We start from the raw sequence: 9,525 nt of genomic DNA, 5'->3' as shown, positions 1-9,525 counted from the left end.
AGGATGTTTGGTCCCCTGGATAATTGTAATAGATATTCTGCTTTAAAGTCACTGTTTACATGCAGATTTCAAAGCACAATTTGTTAATGATATTTTATAGAAGTGGAGAGCCAGTGAATTCATTTGCTAGTAACTCAGGGAAGTCAGTAGAAGGCCAAAGGTTAGGAATCAGGCTTCTTTATCTTGTGTCTTGAATCACATTCTCTCTTAAAATCATTATCTAATTTTCAACTACTGTAACTTTTCCTGAAGTTAGTGAATGTGATCAACTTTAGGACACGTAAATGCAAATTGTTCAGGGTGTTTACTCATACTCATCAGTGAAGCTAAGTAAATGACATTTCCAGGTGTGATTATGCTGTGTAACCACAGATAGTAATGTGCATATGTAAAATAGATGCAGTTATGTGTTTCTGCAGACACAAATATGCAGTCATGAGCACATAAATCTACTTCCTCTCTCACACATACATGCATAAGTATATACAGCTTTTGGCAGATTAAAATAAATAAGCTATAAGGAGGCTTTTAAAATAAGCATTTATTGTACTTGCCTTATCAATCTGATAGATTTGATTGTAATTTGTGTGGTACAACACAGCTGTTTTCTTAGTGAGTTTTTATGCCATAGAAATACTTATGCAGATTCTATGGAAGACCTGTTTCCTGTGCATGAGGAACAACAGAGTTAAGCCAAAGAAGGAACCATCTCTGCTGTTACAGCACAGGAAGTAGTTCAGACAGGAGAATGAAAAAACACATGGTTAAGTTAAAGACTTGAAAAATTAGGCAGCAAAGGAAAGAGCAAATTGAAAGCTGCTTGGATTTACTGGAGCTGTAATGTGTGTTCTGCTTATTTACATAAGGTCTATGTGATTATCTTCTCTGCTGTTCAGTAAGAATGGTCCTTACTGTAGTATCTGCTGAAACACATGGCACTTTTGTTATCTCGGATATGCAGCCCTCTTATTAAAGAAAAACACTTTCCAATACACAACATGAATTTTTGACCGTTCACAATGTTTGGAGATGAAGAATTTATTTCACACTGGTAGATGCAAAGGCTCAAGTTTGTATTCCTGAATGTGCAGACTGCTCTGTTTTTATTTTAAGCTTTGCAAAATTTTTTTTTAATTATTATTTATTTATTTATTTATTGGTAGCTGTCTGTTTGAAAATGTACATTCTTCATTCTGGATTTTATTTTAATGCAGTTCTGAGACCAAACGGTTTTTCAGTCATTTCCCTCAAAGGTTCTTTACTCACCTTGCATTCCTAATTCTCTGTCTTATTGTCATTTGCTAAGGAAGAAGACTTCCACTTTCCACTTAGCCCTCTTTCTTGTGTGCTGGTAGATAGGATGTATATCTGGTTGCTCTCTTCTGTCAGAGTGTGTGTATGTCTCAGAAATCCCATTGATACCATACCTACCAGTTACTTCTCACACTGTATTCCTAATTCTAAAAGAAATAGTTCTTTGCAGACCCATCTTTCATTTTATCCATGGCAGACTCTTTCCTCCACTCCTCTAGACAGAACAGGTCAGGATCTTTACAGCGGTGATCACTGGGTTGGTTCTGGGTCAAGTAACAAATTATTTGTATTTCAACTGAGCTCTTATTTTCTGTATCCGTGTTACATTAAAGCTAAGTTTTTTGCAGATCCTTTACGATGCATCAATTTGACTTCAACTCATTGGCTTCACTCATAAGTAAAGGATAACATATTCCTCCCCATTTATTCTTTCTAATGTGAATGAACTGTCATATGTTGTCTGACATGGCTCATATGAGCATTTATAATTAAATTGGATTTTTCTCTGGTAAGGTGACTGAAAGTCTAGAACTGATTTCATTTCTGAGCTTCTATAAACAACCTGAGGAAGATGGAAAACAGTATTTTCCACAGTTCAACAAACAAAATTATGTTCATGGGGCCGGACGGATTGCACCCTGGAATGCTGATGGAGTTGGCAGATGTGGTTGTCAAGCCACTCTCCATCATTCTTCAGCAGTTCTGGCTAACTGGGGATGTCCCAGTGGACTGGAGACTGGCAAATGTGACATCCATCTTCAAGAAGGTCCAGAAAGATGATCCTGGTCGCTACAGGCCTATCAGTCTCACCTCGGTGCCCAGGAAGGTTATGGAATCTTGGGATCCATCATGTACCAGTTAAAGGTCAACCAGGGGATCAGGCCCAGTCAGCATGGGTTTACAAATGGTAGGTCCTGTCTGACAAACCTGATTTCATTCTATGACAAGGTGGCCCACTTAGCGAGTGAGGGTCAGGCTGTCGATGTGGTCTACCTGGACTTCAGGAAGGCCTTTGACACTGTCCCCCATAACATTCTTGTGGAGAGGCTGGCTGCCCATGGTCTGGATGGGTGTACGCTCTACTGAGTGAAACCTTGGCTGAACGGCCAGGTCCAAAGAGTTGTGGTCAATGGAGTTAAATCCAGTTGGCGGCTGGTCACGAGCGGTGGCCCCCAGGGCTTGGTACTGGGGCCGCTTCTATTCAACATCTTTATTAATGATCTTGATGAGAGGATTGAGTGCACTCAGTAAGTTTGCAGACGACACCAAGCTGGGAGGGAGTGTTGATCTGCCAGAGGGGATAAAGGCACTACAGAGGGACCTGGATAGACTGGTTTGATGGGCCAAGGTTAACTGTATGAGTTTCAATAGGGCCACATGTCGGGTCCTGAATTTTGGTCACAACAACCCCAGGCAACCGTACAGGCTTGGGGAGGAGTGGCTGGAAAGCTGCCCAATGGAAAGGGACCTTGGTGTACTGTTGGACAGTCGGCTGAATATGAGCCAGCAGTGTGCCCAGGTGGCCAAGAAGGCCAATGGCATCCTGGCTTGTATCAGGAATGGTGTGGTAAGCAGGACTAGGGAAGTAAGCCTGCCCCTGTACTCGGCACTGGTGAGGCCTCACTTCGAGTACTGTGTTCAGTTTTGGGCACCTCAGTACAAGAAGGACATGGAGGTGCTGGAGCAGGTCCAGAGAAAGGCAACGAGGCTAGTGAAGGGCTTGGAGAATATGCCCTATGAGGAGAGACTGAAGGAACTGGGGCTGTTTAGTCTGGGGAAAAAGAGGCTGAGAGGAGACTTTATTGCTCTCTTCCAGTACCTGAAAGGTGCTTACAACAAGAGCAGGGTTGGTCTCTTCTTACTGGTGACAGGTAACAGGATGAGCGGAAATGGCCTCAAGTTGTTCCAGGGTAAGTTTAGGTTGTATATTAGGAAACACTTCTTTACTGAAAGGGTTGTTAAGCACTGGAATAGAGTCCCCAGGGAAGTGGTTGAGTCACCATCCCTGGATGTGTTTAAGAACCATTTGGATGTGGTGCTCAGTGACATGATTTAGTGGAGGGTTGTTAGAGTTAGTGTACTACAGTTAGGTTGTAGTTGGACTTGATGATCTTTAAGGTCTTTAAAATGTGATCAAAAATAGTACATGTAATTATTATTTTTTCCCAGCTGAAATCTTATTAAATTTGTTATTGTGGTTAGGCACTAGTTCCTAAAACAGGGCTCTGCCTAACCATCCACGCATTTTCATAAACACTTTCCATTATCCTTCATTTGATCTTGTGCAATGACATCTACACGTACAGTTCTGTTCTGATAAGTAAAACTGTACAGCACCTGTCTCCAAGTATTCATTTACAACCAGCCATTGCCTATAGGAAGAAGGGTGAGTGTGTGCACTGCTACATGTTCAGAATAACACATGCATTTCTTTCTGAGAACAGCAAGCATCATATACTTCTAGGTAGGTACTCAGTTATAAATTCATGTTTAGAAAGCGTTCTTGCTTTCAAACCATTTGCACTTTGTTTACTCATAACCTGAAGGGGATTTTTAAGGTTTGCATAGTTACCACTTGAATATATAGGAATTGAGGCCCGTATCCCATAACGTAATAAATAAAAGACTCCAGTACAGTTTGTGCTAACAGAAGACTGTAAAGCTGTTTGAAGGTTCTTTTCTTTACACAGCAATTCTCATGGATATTTCAAAAAAAATAGTGCTGAACTTAAACATTTTAAGACATTCATGCTGACTTCTACAACAGCTGAAGGAATTTTGAATTCACCAGTGACAGAAAATGATTAATATATATCTGCCCTTACATCACAAGTGAGATTGTCGCATTTCTCAAACTGCTTTATGTGGAAGAACAATATTTCACACATTCAAAATTTCTTCTCATTTCCTTTTCTTCCTGGAATGTTAGGACCGCAGTGGAGTCATACTGCTGAGGCACTAGAAATTATTCAGCCCATTGTCTGAATGTGAGGTTGGAAAAAACAGTGCATGATGTCATTTGGCAGTTGTATGTTGGAAATGTTTTTATCAACTATGCAACAGAAAAGGAAAGATATTAGCAAAAAATATGAATGGAGTAATTTTCCTCATATTCTAGAGGAAGAAATGGTGACATAACCCTGAGAGATAGGATGCAATGCAAAACTGAACAAGTGTAAGCGCTGAAAAACAGCATTTGAGAGCTCATGCACCAAAATTATGAGGTCATTAGAAACTGAAAATGAATAGCTCATAGTACTTAGACCATTTACAATTTATCCGTTCTGTATCAAGTCTGGTCTTCAGCCATTGTGTCTGGTCACATAGGTATTAGTAAATTGTCTTTTCCTCTTGGCAGCCATGTTCACACTCTATTGAGAGTTAAACCTACTCATCATATCTCTTCTGGTGTCAAACACAATAGGAAAATTAGCCAGACTAATTGCTCCATCAACTCAGAATGACCATACACTACTACCCAAAAAATCAGGACAAGATTCCTTCTGTCCTGTCTTTGTCTAAGCAAGCAATGTTTCCTATGTTGAATAAAATTTGCCTACCTTCAGGGGTCCTTGGAACTGATGTGTGTAATGCCACTAGAAAATGAACTGGCTGCCAAGGTCTGACTTTTTTCCTCATAAATTAAAACATTTTTGGCAAATGCTCTTGCTTTAGTTCATCTTACACTGGTCCAAAAATGTTCAAGTGGCACAATATGAATGCCCCCAGCTATTGCTCATAATCATAGCTCTGATTCCAAAAACCAACAAAAAAAAAGAGCCAGAATCCTATTCTATTATTCTTGACTGTACATCATTGGCCAGCCAGCTTTGTGCACTTTTTTTTTTTTTTTAATAGAAAAATGTATCAAACTTCTTAATGAGGCTGGACTTTTAAAAAATTATTATTAGTAGTAGTAGTACCTTCACTGGAGTCTATTCCAGCAGAAAGGAGAGTCTGAGCTACAAGATTTTCTTGCTGTTTCTCTGACTGACCTTGTTTTAACCAGCGTGAACAAGAGGGACCCTTCATTGGCAATGGGAAGACTTGTTTTCTCTTCAAGGCTTTCTTTCTAGACTACAGTGTAAAAATGGTCCTATTCTCTGCCTCAGTTTACTTCAACTATAAAATGTATGTGATAATTTCTGTTGTAAAATACATCTGTGAATGGAAAGCTTTACAGAAGAACTAATTACAGTTATGCTTAAACAGTCCAGCACTGCAATTAAGTGCTTTTTATGTCTTGATAATTGTATTTCACTAGGGAAGAGTGGGCAGGCGTCCATCAAACTTCCTGGTTGTGACTGAAATTCTAAGCTGACAGAAATATTGTGGTACAGTCATTGATAACCACGGTTATGAATAGCTCTGAAACAAATCTGTGAAAGAATTCACAGCCTCTTCAGATTTACATTATTTATAGCACACCCCAGGATGAGGTAAATTTCAGTCACGTACAGCTTGTTTAAAAGCTGAGTAAATTTTTATCAGTCTCCTGAATGCTAACAGATGAAAGACCCCGTTCAGATCTTTAAGCCTTATATGGTAGATAGCCTAGCAAGAGCTAATTGGTGCTGCTGGCATTCTGTGCAGAGGTTAACATGAAATAAAGCTGTTTTATAAAATTATTATTTATAGTTTCACACAGATGGATTTGATTTGTAGTCTGGAAATTCCATAAAGCATCTGCACTATCCAGAGGAAAGAGGAGAAGAATAAATAGAAGGAGTAATAGGTACAGAGCCTGGTTTTAGGAATATATCCATTTCACACTGCTTCACTTTACAACTTCTGAAGTCCTTATTTGGCAAAGCTTCTTACTGAATCAGTGGTGAGCAAGCACCATATGATTTTACTGATAATGAGGTAAGAGCTGTTTGTTCCAGGCTAATATGGAACAGAGACTCTTTTTACCACCTCTTCCATTCATTGCACTGGGATTTTTGAAGAGCAAAATTTTCTGCTAGCCAGATATGCAAAGCATTGGCCAAGGAATGGTCTGACTAAAATAGTTAGAATAGGTACTATATCCTGGCACACCAGTTTCTCTCCATGTTCTCATTTAAGGGATAACTGTATGCTGTTGTCTCTTACTGAGTTAAGACATTATTGTAGCTCACACCTCACCCAGAAAGTCACTTCTGTTGGCCTTGTATGTCTTGTGGTTCACTCATAGTCTCTTCAGAAAGTAGATTACGCTTTGGTTCCCAGGAGGAGAGGTGCAAAAACCAGATCAAACACAGGTAAGAGTTGTGCAGTACTGCACACCTGTGCAAAGGACGCCAGCAGAAAGACAAACCAATGGTATTGCAACATGGAGCAAAGCTGACTTCAGTATGACTTAAATCGACAATGAAGGAGTACTAGTATGTAATACATAACCAGTGACAAACATGCAGTTCTCCAGTTTTCTGAGCAATAAATGATAAATGATTCAGGCCTGGGCTTAGCCATTGTGTCACATAGCACAGTGTTACTGAATACCTGTCAAATTTCTGTTCCAGTGGCATTGACATTACTGTATGAACCATCTTTGTGCCCTACATATTGAGGAGAGGAACCTAGGTACCATAAAATAGCATCATCATACCAAGCACAGCTATCAAAAAGAAAATGCCTGAGAGCAGAGAGGTATGTTTATTCACCTTCTCTCCCCACCTTGCTCACTGGCACTTCTGTGGTAGGTGCCCATGTAAAATAAGGATTCAGAACCAAAAGCTGTTTCTCGATTCCAACCACTGGCTTAGTGAATTTCCATAGAACTGACAGGTTCGTTTTCATTCAAAATAGGTGGTTTATCCTACTTTTCCCAAACTAATCTAGATAATGGTTAGAACATTCAGCCCTGATGCACTCAGGGCTGAATCTCCTGCTTCCTTACCCAGCAGGTGATGGGTGAGCACTGGGGTGAGAGGAGCTGCCTTTGCCACTTCCCTTCCTGCATCTGGGCCATTCTGTTTGTGTGAGACTCAGTGGCAGGAGCCACTTTTATAACCCTGTGGTTAGAGAATAGGATCTGATCTCAAATGAAAGATCAGGCCTTCCTTCTTTATCAGAAATGCTCTATCCACAACCTTTGGTCACACTGGTGCATTAAGGCCCTGCCTGCTTCACCTGGGCTAATAACTGGGGAGCATGTAATTCTTTAGCATTAACATAGGTGAACTAAGATATTTTATTGCTATCCTTTATGTATGAGCATTTGTCATTTTATACCTCTAACTAACTTTAACAAGAGTTGAGGGATTCACATTGCAAAAAGAATTAAACTTTTTTACAACAAATGACATCAATGCAGCTCTTGGCACATTTTCACAAATCACTTTTCTATGCTACATAGTAGTACAATATGGAAAAATACGAGCAAGCTTTAGCCTTGCTGTTCATCTGGCTGCCCTCAAGACTCCTTGGAAATAAGCTGATGATCAATTTCAAGAAAGGGTGCATGTAATAATAGATGCTATAGGCAGAGAAGTTATAAAATATATTTATTTCTCTCCTAATGATCCTAGTTTGTTGGAAGAAAAAAAGAAAGGGTTGCATTATATATTACTATAATTTCATTTAACATCTAGACATCTGTATGCATTTACTGTTTTGCTGGGAGGGTTTAAATACCCAGAGGACAATATTTCTTTATTTATTTAATATAGGACAATATTTTCCAACTTAAAGGGGTTAAATTGAAAGCACTGCTAATGAGATGATATTCCTGACTATTAAACTGAAAGAAGAAGTGTCTATTTAATTATAAAGTATGTAATAAAGCATTATCATCTTGTAATGTAGGAGCTCTCATCTGAATTCTTACTTTCGTGTCCATTTATAAACACTGCCTGGCACATTACAAAATTGTTTAACATTTATGTGAATGTAGTTATTCTACAGAATATCAATATGGATATGTCTTTTTATTTCACCAAGAATATTTCACTTCTAGTAGACATTTTGTCCTTTATCAGAAATAGAAAATAACAAAACATGGAGGAGCTGGGATGAACTGTTTGAACCATTACTGTTGTTTGCCGATATGTCTTATGTTTTCATGCGGCCATTCAAAATACAAAATAATTTCACTTTAAAGACTTGTGAAGTGTACTTGTCATGGTTTTATGATGGTTATTATGGTTATCGGTATTCCACATCATAACATCATGCAATGTACTGGGAGTTAAAGAGCAAATGCTCTAGTTCCGGGTACATGTCCAGAAGAGAAGAACTACATTCCCCAGAAGACTGTTCGAATACTGTTATCATTCCCGCTCAAGGGAACAGTTATAAGGCCTGTAGGTCACCTGACCTGAGTCTTTCTTTCTTCTTGTCTCGTCGTGCTCGCTTTCAGATCGTCTTGCTGCTGCTCCCAACTGCACGCAAGGCTTCAGTATTAGTGCAAGGCCTTTAGCTCTCGGACAATCCTTCTCTCAATTATATTTGATTTTTTTTTAGCAATTATATTGAATTATATTGTATTATAGTGTGTTATCGTGCATTCTGATACTATATTTAGTAAATTAGTTTCTCCTCAGATCGTTGCCGCTGTTTTTTTAATTATTCTTTTTTTTTGTGGGGGGGGTCCCCTGTTTCCCTTTTGCAGAGGTGTGGATTTTGCAAAAGAAATCCCTCCTCCCCACTAGTCATGGAACCAGGCCGGACCAGCCCGTAAACCATCGACAGTACTGCAGCTAGCAATTCTAAGCAACTACAATATGAACAGTTAAGCAAATTATGTTTCTTTTTCTTTGTTCTAACTGAGACAGAAAAATATGTATAGTACAGGTTGCTCTTCCAGAATGATTTGTTCTGGATGATTTGTTCTAGGACTCTAAAAAGCTAAGACATGAACAACTCTGATAACTAATTAGTAATAACGTGCCAAGAGCTGGTTAGGTGTCACATACTGGAAGAATTTAAGTCCTGGTTTTCACATCAGTCATGTGATTTTCATTAAATATTTGCCTTCTTTCTTCTGGGAAGAACTGTCAGGAGTTATCAGGTGGCAGTACATTTTTCAAGGCCACCACATGAGGAAAGGTCAGATGTAACTGAGGAGACAACTGAGATGAGTGTTGGAAGGGAAAAAGGTGAGAGAAGGTGATCACCATGGCTTGGCTGCTGTACTGGTACTCTGTAGTTGAAGCAGAGGCACAGTAACTCAAGAGTTTGAGAACACATTGGTGAGGTGTAGGGTCTCTGGCAGATGCTTGGGAACAT

Source organism: Gallus gallus, chromosome 3, assembly GCF_016699485.2.
Source record: "Gallus gallus isolate bGalGal1 chromosome 3, bGalGal1.mat.broiler.GRCg7b, whole genome shotgun sequence".
Classification (NCBI taxonomy): Eukaryota; Metazoa; Chordata; class Aves; order Galliformes; family Phasianidae; genus Gallus; species Gallus gallus.
This window is presented reverse-complemented; position numbering follows the sequence as displayed.